The following is a 16,228-nucleotide window of genomic DNA, read 5'->3' as shown; positions in this document are numbered from 1 at the left end:
ATTGTTGCTTTTTTTAGTGTTTTTTTTTTAACTGAATTGAGGGACAATTCAAATTTACATTTGTCAATCATATTAAAATGAATAGCTCTTTTTATTTCATGGAAAAAGTGAGTTATAAATCATAAAAGTCAGCTAAATAAATGTGGAAACACAAATAAAATGGTTATTTTAATTTCTTCATCATTTGTGTCATTAATTAATTATGAGGGTTTAAAAATAAGTTATCAGAAAATAAGCAAACTATCAGTATCATGAGATGGCATGTTAGTATTAGCAATCGTTTGGTATTTTTGCATTAAATATTTTCAAAAAAAAATTGTAACCACATATATGATAAATTATAACTGCTTATGTATTCATGGTAACATTATTATACATTATATAATATTATACTTGCATTTGTGTGTTAATTGTTTGTTTTAATACATTTAAAGGTGCTACTTTTATACCTTTAAAATGTATACACTAGTGGCTGAAATTATTCATGTGAACATGTTTATTATTATTATTATTCCAAGTATATTTGAAACAATATTAAATGAGCAAGAACTGTCTGTGATTTGGCAGTAGGTATAGTACTGCAGCATGATTGTTATAGAAATATTACTTTAATACATCATTTCAATAAAAGAGGAATTAATATCAAGTAACGTACATTTTAGACAGAATGTAAACTGTTATTTTGTTATTCACTCTATGGCTGAATCACAGCTGTTGTGATGTTCAGTACAACAGCATTCTAGCGCACTAAAATCACTTCAAGTAAAGTGCTACTGATAATACTAAAAAGCTTCAGAAGGTTTGAAGCACACAGGCCTTTAATGGTGAGGAATTCAGCTGTTAGATGGACTGAGGGAAGTGAGTATGCAGAGGGCACTGTATAATCCTGGTGTTGCAGCTTTTTTAAAAATTCATTTCCTCTATCTATTCACATCTCATCCCATTTTCATTTGTTCTCTCTCTCTGTGATAACCAAAGTTCTTTCTGTGGTTTTATGCCAACCTGCTCCAGGAGCACTCCCTGCCTGTCTCTCTCTCTCTCTCTCTCTCTCACACACACACACACACACACACACACACACGTGACGAGATCAATCACAGATTGACCCTCTCTCTCGTGTGTAATGATTTGTGCAAGCAGATGAAGAAGTTGAACACGACACATAATCCAGTGCAGCTGTCAATTAAAGCCGAGAGCAGAGAGAAGAGATGCAGAAATAACAGGACGGGAAGTGTTATTTTCTCTATGTTTCCAGTGCACAAACAAGCCCACACAACGAAGAAATTGTTATTTCAGTGTAAAGAAAGAGAGGTGGATAAGTACTCTCATGCTAGTGCATCAATTTAGCCATAATAAACAACAATAACAAATAATACTACTGAAGCAATCAGCAGTCCAACAAAGAATTCACACACACACAACTCCACAAAACAGCTGCACAGAATTCTCATAAAATTCTACAAATGACCTTCTTAGACACGACGTGAAGTGAAATAAATGATTAACATTAATAACATGAATTAAAAAAGTTTTCCCATGAGTGTTCATTAGTCTAATTGTAGGCTGTTTGTAGTTGCTAAGCAACATCACATTGTGCATTAACACAGAAAGTGCACAGGTGTGAGTTTATCAGCATTTCACAATAGCTTTGAATGTTTCTCATCCTATTAAATGTGGAGTCAGAATTATGAGTTTCATAAACCCCCTTGGAATAGGCAAAATATACTGCACACACCTATATGGAACTCTATGTTTTAAAAACAGCATGCACAATCTGAACACACACACACACACACACACACACACACACACACACACACACACACACACACACACACACACACACACACACACACACACACACAGCAAAGAAGATTCAATGATGAGGGTATTATTTCCACAGCCTCATCATTCCATGGCAGTAAACTAAAGGCACATGTTTGTCAGTCATTGATTTCCCTCCCCTTCTCTTTGTGTGATTTTGCACGGCATTCTTCTGCATTCTTTTTTATGCTTGACATCAGGTCAAACCTAATCAGCAACTTCCTGCGCCACTGCTCGTGTGTGTGTTCGCATGCTGTGTGTGCAACCTGTCTGTTCTACTGCTCTCCGCTGCCTCCTCATCCCTGATCTCATATGGAGGCCTCTAAGTTTTCATATTCTAATCGATAGCAACCCTTGCCTCGGTGCTAACAGGAGCGCTTAAGAAAAGCCAAGCTGCTGAAACCACTAACCGTCTGTCTCTCTCTTTTCTCCTTTTCTCTTTGTCTGTTTACCTGATCCTCAGTGGACGGCAGAGGGCACAAACAAAGCTGAAAGACACACTTTGGTAGCATGCCTCAAAAAGAATAATGCGTGGATAAATCATACATGAGCATATACAATCAGGCCTTATGGTCTATTATACCACTAGCTTGGTTTTTTGTGTCATTTCGGTTATCTGATGCGACATGAATTCACGCCAGATGGTTTAAGAGAAAAATAAGTGTCTAGTGTGGTTCAGTTTCACAAGAAGTGGACACACAACAGTTGACACATCACAGTAAAAGAAGTGAGCACATACACAGACTTTAATGCATATGAAATTAATTGTTGAGAAAAAAGGCATGCAATGAATAAGTTAATAAAAAAAACTGTGAAGTTGGAAGTAGAATTTTTGCGTGGCTGTATGGACCCCCTGCGGGGACGGCTCACTGACTAACACATGACAAACTCTCCATCAAACTGGACGAATGGATTGGATGCCTTTAGAGATTAAATGCTTATTATAACTAATATGTTTTTATCATTGATTGATGCAAAAGGAAAAATTGAAATTAAAATTGTTGGTCACTTGAATAATCAGTGGACGCTGTATAAGGCATGCTCTGCCACAAATCATTTGTAAAATAAAAAATATATATGAGCTCAAATTATCATTAACTAAAACTAAAACCATAATTTTTAAAAATAAACTTAAATAAAATAAAATATACAAATAAAAAAATATAATTTTTATTTGTAAACTTAGATATATATAAAATATAAAAAACAATAAAAATAACAAAAACACTTGACAAAATTGCTTAAAATTAACTAAAATTTAAGTGAAAACATGATATTAAAATAAAAATGCAAACCATGTACTCAACACTCATAATATGGTAGGGTGACCAGATGTCCCCGTTTTCTGGGGACAGTCCCGGTTTTTGGTGTCCTGTCCCAGACTGGAGCTGTCCCTGGAAATGTCCCGTTTTACAGCACATTCAAAATGATGATTATTAAACAAAGTAATACTGTTTGTGTGCATTTTTAGATTGTTTTGCACACAATATTAAACATTCATCTTCATTCAACTTCAGCCATTGCAACCCTGATATGAATATAAAAAAAACAAATAAACTAAACAATTATACTCGCAGAAAGCACATACTTTGATGTCAAAATGAGCCTAAAATGCAAATTAATAAGCACGATTAGGGGTAGTAAAGATCCATTTCCAAAAGCATAAACATAACATAACTTGAAAAAAAAAAATTTTTTTGAAAAGTTTTAATTACTTTATACTCACAGTTTGTGAAAATGTTAAATACAGTCATAAAATGTTAAAATATTTGTTTAATACAGTTTTATTTATCATATATTCTAATTGTTATTGTTTTATTTTTAATGTGTTTTTGTAAAGTCATAATTTTGTTACGATCCTATTTTGATCTGTTTGTCATTTGCAGTAGTTACTATTTACTTTTCATAGTGTGATTTTTGGTGAATTGTAGGCCTATTAATAAACTAGGGTAAGTTTCATTCTTTAACATCATTGTAAGTATTAATTATGATATTACTATATGGAAACCACAACAATTAAAAAGCAAAAACATACACAAATATATTGTCTCTGTTTTTCAATTTGTAGATAATCACAAGTGAGATTTCAATGATACTGTGACAACTGAACTAGGAAATGTCTCCGAAGAAGAATGTTTCAATTTCAAAGTATTTCAATATTTTCAGAATATCAATATTTCTACAAATACAACATTACTTAATTACTATAATAATAATAATAATAATAATTTATAATTTCAAGTAATTTATCCAATGCGACTGATGTATCCAAAATGATCACAAATCATTCTCACCTATGTTAGACAGCAAAACAACTTTGCCTTGGTGACATTTAAACCAGCACAATTCACAACAAAATAGATCACAGAAAATCAAATTAAGTTTGAGTTTTAAGTTTGCTGCAAACATAGAATGAAGTGACAACACAACAGTGCTCTTATCCATCAGCTGGGTTGAATTTGCCCTGGGCCATTCTTATTGTTGAGCCCTACATGCGCATCATTAAAACCACTCATGCAAACAGTAGGCCTGAACACCAGCACTTATGTATGTAGATAGAAATACAGACAGAGAAGAAATTGCAAAAAGAAGATGGAGAAAAAATGCATGAGAAATGGATGAGAGAGAGAGTCTGAAAATAAAAGAAAAGAATATTAAAGAGAGATATGATTCTCTGGCCTATTTTCTATCAGACTGAACTTTTAGTGTCATTTTATCCCTTTTTCTGTTCTGCCTATAGAATTATAACATTTTGGAAACACACACACAAACACACACACACACACACACACACACACACACACACACACACACACACACACACACACACACACACACACACACACACACACACACACACACACACACAGGGGAGCTGCGGGTTGAATACCAGAAAGCTTGAGACTGTTTGTGTCTCTTGGAGTGGAACAATGCCTCCAGTATCCCTCGCTCTCTCAATCTCTGCCCCCCTTCTCTCTTTTTGCTCCCTCTATCTTTTCATTTTCTCGCTCCATAGCTAGCTTCTCTTTTCCGCAGCCCTTTTCCCCTTCGGGTGACATGTGAAATGAAGCAGAGATGGTCCCTCAGTGGTGAGGAACAGATAAAGAAAGAGAGAGAGGAGAAACAAGCAAATGGTTGAAGAAAGAGATAGACTTATACCCGTACACCTGGGACTCGTGGCTGGCCTGGCTGGCCTAACATGAGAGAGTCAGACTATGCTCCGACGCTGCTCGAACAGGAAATAGATTCACAATAGCTTAGGCACGCACAGAATTAGCAACACACCTGTTTTTTTTAGTGATTCAAGGATCTGTGTCACGTATTGTGAGGGTGCTGACGGAACAATATGGGAGTGTATAATCTGGCTGCAAAACGGGATGCAACAAGGTGAATTATTGCTTTAAATTTTACATGAAAATTTAAACTGATTTGTCTTATATTTCAAATTCAGATTTGCTGATTCATGATACAGATTTTTTTTTTTAAGTTTTACATAACATTTATTATTATAAAATACTAAATAAATACTAATGTATATTTATAAATACACTGTTATATATATACTTATATTAATTATGAATACTATATAAATATTCAATTACCAGTGTAAGAGCAAAAATAAATACATAAATAAATAAACAAAAAATAAATTAAAATCTAGTTCTGCATATTAGCTACTGAACACTTCAAATAATAATTAATAAAACAATCATTTGTTTAACAGTTTATTTTTTAAGAGAGAATGTGTGTAAAAAAATTCAAAAAATAGATGTAAATGCTGTTTCATGATAACTTTTGATTTTAATTGATTGATGTAGCAACAAATTAATTAAACAGTGATAAAGTTGGGTGATCTATCATAAATTCCATTAATAATTATGAGCGTTTAAATATTTGATGTCTCACTGAGTGCTAAAGGTAAGCCTGGAGGTGATGTGCTGGATGATCAATCTGAGTGAGCTTGTGAGGTTTAAACTTCATTACCGAACACTATAGTCTGCAAATGCCAATATATCACCAACAATCAAAAACTGCTGGAGCTCTCTGCATCTGATGCCTCAGCTTCCCGTTCAGACTCTCTCATGCTTGCTCTTATTCTCAAGCTTTTTCTCCCACCTTACAAGAAATTCTTTGTTGCCAAAGAAATAAAAAAGAGACCAAATCCATAAACACCAATAGCATTCTCTCACTCTCCTCTCTTACATTCACCTCTTCAATCTATCTCCCTCTCGTCTCCTCTCAGATCATCACACATCTCATTCTACTTCACCTCATTCTCTTTCCTCCTCTCAGCACTCATTTCCTTTCTTTTCTCTCCAGAGTACAGTAGGTCATAGTCCTCTTTGTGTTTTTTTAAGGATTCATAGACAGAAAAATGCATGATCGTTGATCGAAGATATCATCACTAATGTGAAGACAAAAATGAGCAGCTGTAAATATTTCTGCTACCTAAAATAAAAATGTGAGCTTGCTAAAAACAAAAGCTAAATGGAAACTACAAATGTGCACTATATTACAAAATAACTTACATTAAAAGAGCAAAACAGTAAAGCGGACAAAGCAAATACTGGTACAGCTAATTCCTTAAAATTTTGTAAAACAACACAACCAGAATCAGAGTTTTGTTTAGTTGATACAAATGACCACAAACAAAACTTTCTCATCTCAAACATTCTGTGCCATGTGCCTCAAAAACAAATTCAGGGACTAGCTGTTTTCTGGAGTGGGCCGACTGGATCTGAGCAGATGCAGTCTGTGTTGCTGAATCATAAATGCCTTGGAGATGCCGGAGTGACGGTAGCCACAATTTACAGCTAAATGAAGCAGCAATGACACATTTATAGGTGTATTTCATTGTCCACAAGTACTGGAGCTGTTGCTATAAATTTGACGAATAAAACTTTGAACTTAAATGTTGCCATCAAGAAGTTATTGTTTTCAGCGGGGTGCATTTTTTGTGAATGGTATTGTGTCACAAAACAACACAAAAAGAAACAAAACAAAACAAAACAAGACAAGACAAGACAAGACAAGACAAGACAAGACAAACAGCCCCACTAAGAAAAAAACTGAAATCGAAAACCGCAATGAGTAAAAGGAAGAAAAAAAATTGAAACCATTATACTCATGATGATACACACTCCATCCGCAATGATGCCTGTAATGATGCGCACATAAGTGTCAGTCTGCTGGCTAATGATGATGTTATCTAAGGTCTTCGGCCCTTCCGCAACAACACCCTTCAATACCTGGCCTGCTTCCTGTGATCGATCACCCCACGAGCCGGGCCCCCACCTCACCTCAAAAAGAAAACAACCCAAAGCACATCTCTGACACTCTGCCTGTCAGCCTCCAAAACCCAGCAAATGAAGACGGATTCTCCTTAATTGGGTTTGGGATGACTTCAGCGCGTGCGTGATGATGGGGGGAGAGCTATAATTCCGCCATTATGATCCGGAGACAGCCGTGTTTCATTCCCGCACAAAGTGCACTATTCGATTTACAATGATTCATGCCACAGCGATGTTAATGGTGCAGACGGAAGTGTGCGGAGAGCGTGCTTTGGAGGGTAGCATTTAAAAACGAGCTAACCATAGTGTATGCGCATACACACACTCGCTTTTAAAAAATAATGATTGAAAGTCATGATGCATACAGTTGTGGTTTTCACATTAAAATGCAATGGGGAGATACTGTATGTTGGCTTAACAAATCTTTTAAATAATAATAAAAAAAAAGCATACAATAAAATATGACAACACCATTGGTTATTTGAGTTCCCAGTCTTACTATAGGATAATAAATATCTTTGTACGACATAAGGAGGGAAGGTCAACAATCAATCATACAGAGACATACTGTATGAAAACCAGTGAAAAAAGTTGGAGGTATTATAGAAGATGAATATTTGAAAAGATGTCATTTGGAGAATATGCCTAAATACGCTTCCCGAGCAACAATGCAGCGCTTCGCTGAAAATCATAAATAAGCACAACACACTTCTAAATAGCAAGGTCATTTCAACATTTTATAAACAAGTGAGAAAAATCATATACAAATACACACACTTGAGCACACATACTCACACAGTTCCAGAGACTTCTGCCTTTAGTCTAATTGGGTCCTTCTTATGTGAGAAAGCCAAAGAGTGCTCATCAACACATGTGCTGTTAAAACAACCAGGGCTTGTCCAGTTTATGGCTGTAACCAGCAAATGGGAACAGCAGGGTGCTGAGGGAGAGCCTGTTAACACACACGTACACATAATCACACGGCCAATTACAATGAGGGGCGCGGGCAGGGTCCTTCCACAGGTCACATGTGGTTAGCTGCTGCAATGGCAGAAAGAGTGGGAGAATTTTCGGCTAGCCGAGAACTCTTTGTAAACGGATTACTGCAGCTGAGAATTTTACGGACAATGCTGTTGATCTTTGATATGCAGATATTATAAACAGACACATAAGAAGCTGTGTGTAGGAAGAGTCCTTCAGCCTCTGTATATAATGAGCTGGGAACAGCGGTCTTCAGCATCATGTCAGGGTGATTCAACAACGTGCCAGAATAAGGGATTTAAGCAAATGCAAAAATATGTGACTGGGTTCAGACCAAGTAGTTAACCAAAGAGGGCCAATCCACACCAGCTGGAGATAAGCTGGCTTTATGAACTAGCTTCCAGAAGCAGATTTATTTACAATACAGGAATGTCAGATGGGGATGTAGGCTAGACATAATCTAAGAAATGCCATGATTGTGATTGTGAACAGTCAGACAAATCAATCACATAGATCAAGAAATCAATAGATGGATAGATGTTGAAGACAGAAGAAAAGATAAACAGAAAAGTAGGACAGAGAGATATTCTATATGTGACCTGAGTAGGATGATGAAGGTTTTAGAGGTCAGGTTGGACCCCCAGGCCACCACCCCTACATACTGACCTTTCCACCCACAAATCCAATCTCCTCTCCAGTCCAGCATGCAAAATGTCCCTCTGGGAGGGTTTGGACCCACTCACACCCCAGCTGCTGAACTAGCAAACTAGAGTAACCTCAATCTGCCAATAGCCACAGTTTCTTTTTATGGTGTTAGGTTGTTAAGAGTAGACTTATATAACAAATGACTTTAACTCCCATTTCATTTATACACTGTATAATACAAAGTCAGCCTAAGGCTTCCTAAGACACGGGCATTCTGAAAGAAGATGCACAGGGAGATCAAAAGGTTCAAGTAGTTAAGTCCTGGTGAAAGGTCTGCACATCCAGAGGTGAAGGGTTGAGCAGAGGGGTCAGAAAAAACCCTAATCCTGCCTACCCGCTTGAGGTAACTGAATGAGAGCAATCGAAAGAAGAATCAGGGTCAGTTAAGAGAGAAAGCATTACAACTGACACATCTACATCAGAGAGCGAGAGAGAGAAAGAGAAAGAGAAAGAGAGAGTGGCTAGTCGCCATTTGCTTTCAGCCTTTTTCTGGCAGTGTTTCATGTGCTGTTAAGCAGCACCTTCTTTCACAAGCGTGTTTTTGGAGGCAAAACAAAGATGAATGAATCGTTAAATAAAGTTTAAGAGAGACTTGTGAGTGATGCTGATTATGTCTCTTTACACCAAGGGCATTGTGCTAGCTGGTAATTTCACACAGTTAAAAAAGCTCCAGTGCTTGCTAAGGACGGAAAAGAAAAGCAGCTTGGAAATAACAAGTGGGGACAATGGCTTTCTTGCTTGCAGTGAAAAAGACGAGAAATGTGCACGCTTAGAATGCTGAGCTATTGATCTTGCTATCTACCCGCTCCCAATTCCTTTCCACTATGCCACCCAGCTTCATCCACACACATATGCAAAATAAATAAATAAAAGACATTTTCATAGTGTTATTTCTCAATTTGATCATTTCTTATGGTTATTTTCATTAACTAGAATTAAAACTAAATTTTTTTTTTTTTTCAGCTAGTTTCTGTGGCAACATTTTTCATTTACGTTTAGTGCAAATTGTAGTTTAATAACTAAAGAGTAGTAAAATAACTGGTTTATTTCCCAACTTTTCATTGTGGATTCATACATTTGAATCACACTCTACTGTGTGGGTGAGCACAGTTTAGTACATTGTGGTGTTTTTATGAGCCATTAAGAGGGTTGGGAACCAACTCTCAAGCACGGACGGGATAAGGCATTCAGTAAACACATGTAAAACATGTTTTTCCAGAAACAAAAGCTCATCATGTTTCTGTGACACTGTCAAAGACGCTTCTGCATGCAAACACTACACTAATTAAACCGGAACGGGCTGGTGGATTTCATATTTAACTATGGAGCTGGTACCAGTATGGTCATGTGGCTATATAGTCACTCTGCTATGAAGACATAGCCAGACATCACATAATAAATTAGCTGTTGCTGCAGATAGTTGTTTTCCTTCCTTTTGTCTTTAATAGAGCATGCTGTGAGCAATTACCTCTGCGGAGATGCCTAATCTCTCAGCATTAAGCCAACCAGCACTGCCAGTGCTACCTCCATGGCAAAATAGCAGGCTGAGGCCTCTCAGAGGGTAATCTTACACGTGCACATACACATACACAAACACCCAAGCCTTTCATTATCTTCATCCCTTGTGATAACAAAATCAGTCAAGAAGCTCGCCACCAGACAACACCCGCAGCACACCTGTCATATGGCCTGCACCGGTACCACAGGAGACCGCAACTAGGGACCAATCAAAGGTGTGAAGACGGTCACCATGGGACAGCAGGGCAAGAGATGGTGCAGCTGAAGTGTCAAGGGGATTCATCAATCACAAATCATTGTGTATGGAGGAATAACCTGAGTCCCTGAGTACAGAGTTCTTAAGCAGGAAACAAATTAGACTCTCAATTTCTGCTAGCTCCCATCCGTCTTGCTCAGATAAAATATATCAAGCTGGTTTTGAGCTTGTATAAGTGTATATATATTACAACTACTTACCGAAGATAGCTTGTGTGCCATTTACCCCTGAAAATAATTTACACATCTATAAATACATCAATCTCACCTGCCAAACAAACTCACAACATGCACTTTTAATTGGGCTTGATGATCATAGAATCTCAAAGAATAGATTCAATAAGCAGGATTAGTTTAATGAATGGACGGGTGATGAAAATGCCTTCTAAACTAGGTCAGTCAGAGGTGTCAGGCAGCCTAACAGGAGGCCAGAGGCTTATCCGTACAGTCAAGGCCCCTCAGGGTCAGTCTCAGCTGGCTGGCACAACTCGCTGTGAGGTGTGAGAGAGCCTTCCTCTTTTTACTTTATGCCAGAGTGGCTTTTCAGAAAATGGTGTGCCGCTGTTGTCTGGTTGGTGGCAATTCTCTGGGAGCAGATGTTCAAATGGCACCAGCTGAGAGCAGAGCAGGGGAGAGAAAGGGAGAGGATGGTGGATTGGGTATCAAACAAAGGGAGACCTGTCTAGCACACCCGGACCAACAACAGGGAGACAACACATCTGGTCCGAGATGAACAAAGAGAGGCAGAAGGCACTAGGACATCAGCAGGATGCATATTCCATCTTCACATGTGAGGCTTTCATCCTGCCGATGACGCCAAAAATATATACACTTCCCTGTGGAGCGCCTGTGGCAAGGATAGAGAAAGCGAGGGTTGATGCTGGGCGTCAGATGCAGCGGCGGGTGTTGCGTGCCCACGCATCTGGCCTGGATCTCAGTCGCGGCCATTGAGCCCCCAAACATCCAGGCAAGCACACTCCTTCAGATACACATCTGTGGCTTAGAGAGCCACTGTCAGACAACTGCAGTAAACACGCCTCAGATCCTAGATAAAGCTCTCCACAAAAGAGCCCATCAGCGCGGGTGTGGGTGTGTATGTTTATATGTGTGCGTGCGCGTTCTTCCTCCTCAAACAACCTCAAAACATAGCTTATCCTGACAACAAACAACATGGCTGTCAAACTGTACACGCCCAAAATAGTTTCTGCACACACACAAAAAAAATCATGATTTATCGACAAGTGAGACCAACTGGATGAAGCTTATGAAGAAATGCCTGGGAAATATTTCACCCCAAAAATTGAACTTAACAATAATAAAAATGGAAGTGTATATTTTGGAATTATATATATATATATATATATATATATATATATATATGACACAATGCTCCAAAAATGTATTATATATATATCTCCACTGTGAAATATACTTTTCTTGACAGGTTTTGTGAGCTTTATCCATTACTCATATTCCCACAGCCTGAAGAAAATGCCAAACGATATGTGGCTGCTATTGTTTCCTGCAAGAAGGGAATAAAAATTGGAATAGATCAATATGCCGTTCTGTTCTTTGATCCCTGTCACCTAGTAGTATATCAGACATCCGATCCCTTACAGGGAATCATTTTAGTTTTGACCGAGTGCTCTCCAGATGAACATATGCATATGTGTTTCCTGTAAAAGCAGAGCTGGATATTTACGATAGCTGTTCCTCATCAGATAAGAGCCTGCATCTCTGCTCGTAAGGATCGCCTTTCTCTTCACCTCTGTTTATCTCTTTCTTTCTCTCGCCTGTTCCTTTTGCAGGGGGATTCAGGTCTAGTTACAGCTACTGAAAGGGTCTGTTTTTTTACTCATTCTCTGGCTTTTTAAAGGTCTTCCTCAATGCTTCCTCCATTTTCTTGAACAACACCAAATTTCCACTTCTGCACCCCCCTTAACCTCTGTTAAATTTTAAAACTCTCATTCTGTCCAAATACCATTCGGCCTGCACTAGCCCTCCATCTTTCTCCCACTCGATCTTTCCCTTTCTCTTCTCAGAGTAGTAAACTGAATTTACTTGGCACTCGTTAGCTGCACTGATAACTGAACAGTAATTAAATGAAATATGAATTCACTGGTATGGTTGCGCTCTTTGTTCCAAGTCCTGGATGGATTCAGTGACCAGTGGACCGGATACCACTCATACCTGCAGGCTGTATTTGGCAATGAAAGGCTCTGGAGCTGTGGTTGGGGTGGGGGAGTTTTCAGAGAGCAGCCCACACACAACAGCCCCTCTGTCTGCCTGGTTTTTCTGGAGCGTGTGGAGGTTGGGGGGGAGGGTGTTGTTGGGATGGATGCATGTGGTGCAGACATGTCAGTCTCAGCGGCCCATTTCCAAATTACCCTCTCTGTGTGTGCGAACATGGGAAGAAGTGTGTGAACATGACTTGCTGCTGGGTGGCAGGGGCTTGTCCTAAAGGCTGGAATGCTTGTCAGATTCTCCACAATCCCCCAAAAGCCTTACGATACAAATCTGCTCAAGTGTGTGAGAATCAATATGATGCAGGTTCCTTAGGCCCGGGTTAACATCACATCAGTTACTCCGCAGTTAAACCTCACTTTATCCAGGTCAAGAGAGCACCGCAGAAACAACACAAACATAATGTGTTCAATAGTGACAGGGCAGCAAAACTCACGGAAGATTAAGAGATTAACATGAAGAGTGAAAAAATAAATAAAAAATCTGCTTTGTGCAGAACAGTACAGAAAAAAAAAGAAAAAAAAAAACTGAATAAGGCCTGTACTTAAAGGTAAGCAGCATAATTATGCTGCCTTAAGGTGCACATTGTTCAGTTTTCACAGGCAAAAAAGGGCCATTGTATAGTGTCAATCTCATAGCCTTGCATGAAAAAGTCACTTTAAAAATGTTTCTGTTGGTCAATGAGCAGAATCTGTGTGTCTGTTTAACTTGTTGTGAAATCTGCATGTGGATTCCTATTGAAATGACTGCATTTTTTCCAGCAAAAATACATAGAAGAAAGGTAAATGTGACAGCACCTTACAAGAAAATCTGGCCTAAATGTAAAGCATGCTTCGAAGAAGTGGCAATACCAGAATGCACTGCAACAAACAAAAGTGAAAATAAGAGAAATGTTGGCTATAAATACATTTCATTCAAAAAAGTGTCAATATACATATAATTAAAAACTATAATATACTGTTATACCAGTTATTTGTCTGCAGTGTTCTTTATGCTTATTCCGGTGCAGTGGCATGAGCTTAGCAACATGCTATTGTCTAATTCTAATTGAATTAATAGTTATTCAAGTTTCTTGTACTAGTTGTGTGTTGCATAAAAGTTGTTACATATGAAGAGCTATTTTAAAATGTGCTGCCCATGTAGGAATCAGACATACAGGTAAATGCAGCATTATAGGTTTTTGAACAGAGCTAATGTCAAAGCAAGCGCACTCACAAACACACACACACACACACACACACACACACACACACACACACACACACACACACACACACACACACACACACACACACACACACACACACACACACACAACAGCTGAGCATGTGTGGCTAATGGGTCTGTGTGACCTCTGAGCACTGAAAAAGTCAGCCCATCTGATGCCTGTCTCTGTCCACCTGACCTGATTGTCTGCCCTGAATTCCTTCATCAAAAGCACCACACTGATTGTCACAGGGATAATCTACAGCACTGGATGACTAGTGGAATTATGATGGTATGATGCATTTTTATGCCTTTATTTGTGTGTTCTGCTTCATTTTCAGAACAGGGGAGAGAATTTCCAGATATTGAGGAGCTTTGAAGGGCTTCCAACAGGTTTTTTGATGAAATTGAAGTGCTGAAATAGGTTATGTCAGAGGCTATGTGGGAAATATTCCAGTCTCAACCCACCCACTCTCTCTCACACACACACACACACACACACACACAGGCCTAAAGCACTATTGTTATTGAATATGAAGCCCTACCTGCATCACCAAACTGATTGATTCAAGCTCTCCCAAGCAGTATCACAAATATGATGAAATGCATTCATATATACTGCCCGAGTTAACCTGATGCTCATCAAACCCATTAAAAAAAAGTGCTTTTCTCATTGTGAAATAAATCTGGTGTCCTGTCAAGTTGAGGTTTAAATTTGAGAGTGTTCCCAGGTAAACATAATAAATAAACACTGTCCATAGCTCTGATTTTACACACACACACACAAATTCTGTTCCAAAACCTAGAAACACTGCCTAAGCAGCATAGTTATGATTATGATACATCAATTCGAATAAAATCTATGCAGCATTGCATATTTCCTTCGCAGATCATGAGAAATGAATATAAATATACTCCTATTCAACACTCTGAAATACTGAGCTCAGTCCAATAAAAATGTAGGCCTACTATTTCACTGCACATTTTTGAGCTTGTATTGCATTTTTAAGCTTGTATGTATTTTTATGCTTATAAGTCTCACAATGTTAGTTTAGCAAAATGCTAACGGCAAACTCTTGTGCACTAATCTACCTTAAACTTGCCATTCTGTATTACAAATATGGTGGTTCTTACGATAAAATACTTACAATTTTCTTCATTTGTAAGTCGCTTTAGAAAAAAGCATCTGCTAAATGAATAAATGTAGGCAGCTGAATAGGTTTAGGAAGAGCTTTAAAAATCAATTAGAGACACATACGGGACAAAATGACTTGTTTTTCTGTAAATAGACTGGAATGGCATCACCACTGAGATAAAATAGTGTTAAAAATACAGATTTGGGTTGATTGTGTGATAGGTCTATTTTCTGCTCTCTAACGGTATGAAGTTGAAAGGCCATTGGTGAGGCCGCTGGCTGAGTTAGAGCACTCTGTAACAACTACTTGACTGACTGGCCTCTGGAAATAAAGTGTGGCCTTCGTTAGGAGGGGGCAAAGCCCAGTTCCCTACTATTGACTAATGAGAGCACCTGAACTCCTCACATACATCCTCTGATAGGTCCCTCATTATGGAGGTGCCGGGTGTTAATGTGGGGCAGAACTCTCCATTGCATGATAACAATGTCAGTTTGTAGGCTGCTCGTGCCCCCGCGTCAGCGCCCTTCACACACATTACTGAAAGAGAGAGAAAGACTCCACACTTGCATTGCTGTAAGAGCCATTATCATCCATCCTCCAGCTCCGCTTCAAAGTCAGACACACATGCACACACACCTTTACAGCAAACAGGCTGGCAAGGTAAACAGGACACAACGGGCCTTTAGAAAGCTTAAATAAATGTTAATTAGCCATCAGTTTGAGCAGGATGTGCCATAACAAAGTCCCTGGGCACACTCTCGGCCAGAGCCAAGGAGATGTTTTTGGGCTGTTTAACATTACTGGGACACTGTGTGTTCAAGCAACTCAGTAAACAGATGGTGATTAACCGCAAAACTAAAGCCCAGCACACAACAGAAGACTTAGTCAGCAATCACAGCGTGAGAGAAAAGAGTTATGAGGACAAGACACTGAAATAGACTGAATAGCTATATGGGGATGGAAAGAGAGAAAGAGAGAGAGAGAGAAAGAGAGAGAGGAGATGGATACACCTGTGAGTCTGTGTGAAAGCTGGCATAAGCTTGATGCTGGCACAGACTGTTAAAGAGA

General features: G+C 38.6%; 1 protein-coding gene across 15 annotated transcripts in view; it reads right to left on the bottom strand.

Annotated features, from left to right (window-relative positions):
- LOC109087255 (teneurin-3) overlaps nt 1-16,228 on the bottom strand; it is a 489,736-nt gene that overhangs the window by 121,203 nt on the left and 352,305 nt on the right. Inside the window, exon 1 of one of the 15 annotated variants that reach the window (XM_042758714.1) lies at nt 7,911-8,875. The exons of the other annotated variants lie outside the window; for them this stretch is intronic. The gene's annotated coding sequence lies outside the window, so the exon portion shown is untranslated. Of the gene's footprint in view, nt 1-7,910; nt 8,876-16,228 lie in introns of those variants that run through there. 15 annotated transcript variants of the gene reach the window in all.

This window comes from Cyprinus carpio, chromosome A1 (genome assembly GCF_018340385.1).
Source record: "Cyprinus carpio isolate SPL01 chromosome A1, ASM1834038v1, whole genome shotgun sequence".
NCBI classification, from domain to species: Eukaryota; Metazoa; Chordata; class Actinopteri; order Cypriniformes; family Cyprinidae; genus Cyprinus; species Cyprinus carpio.
This window is presented reverse-complemented; position numbering and strand designations above follow the sequence as displayed.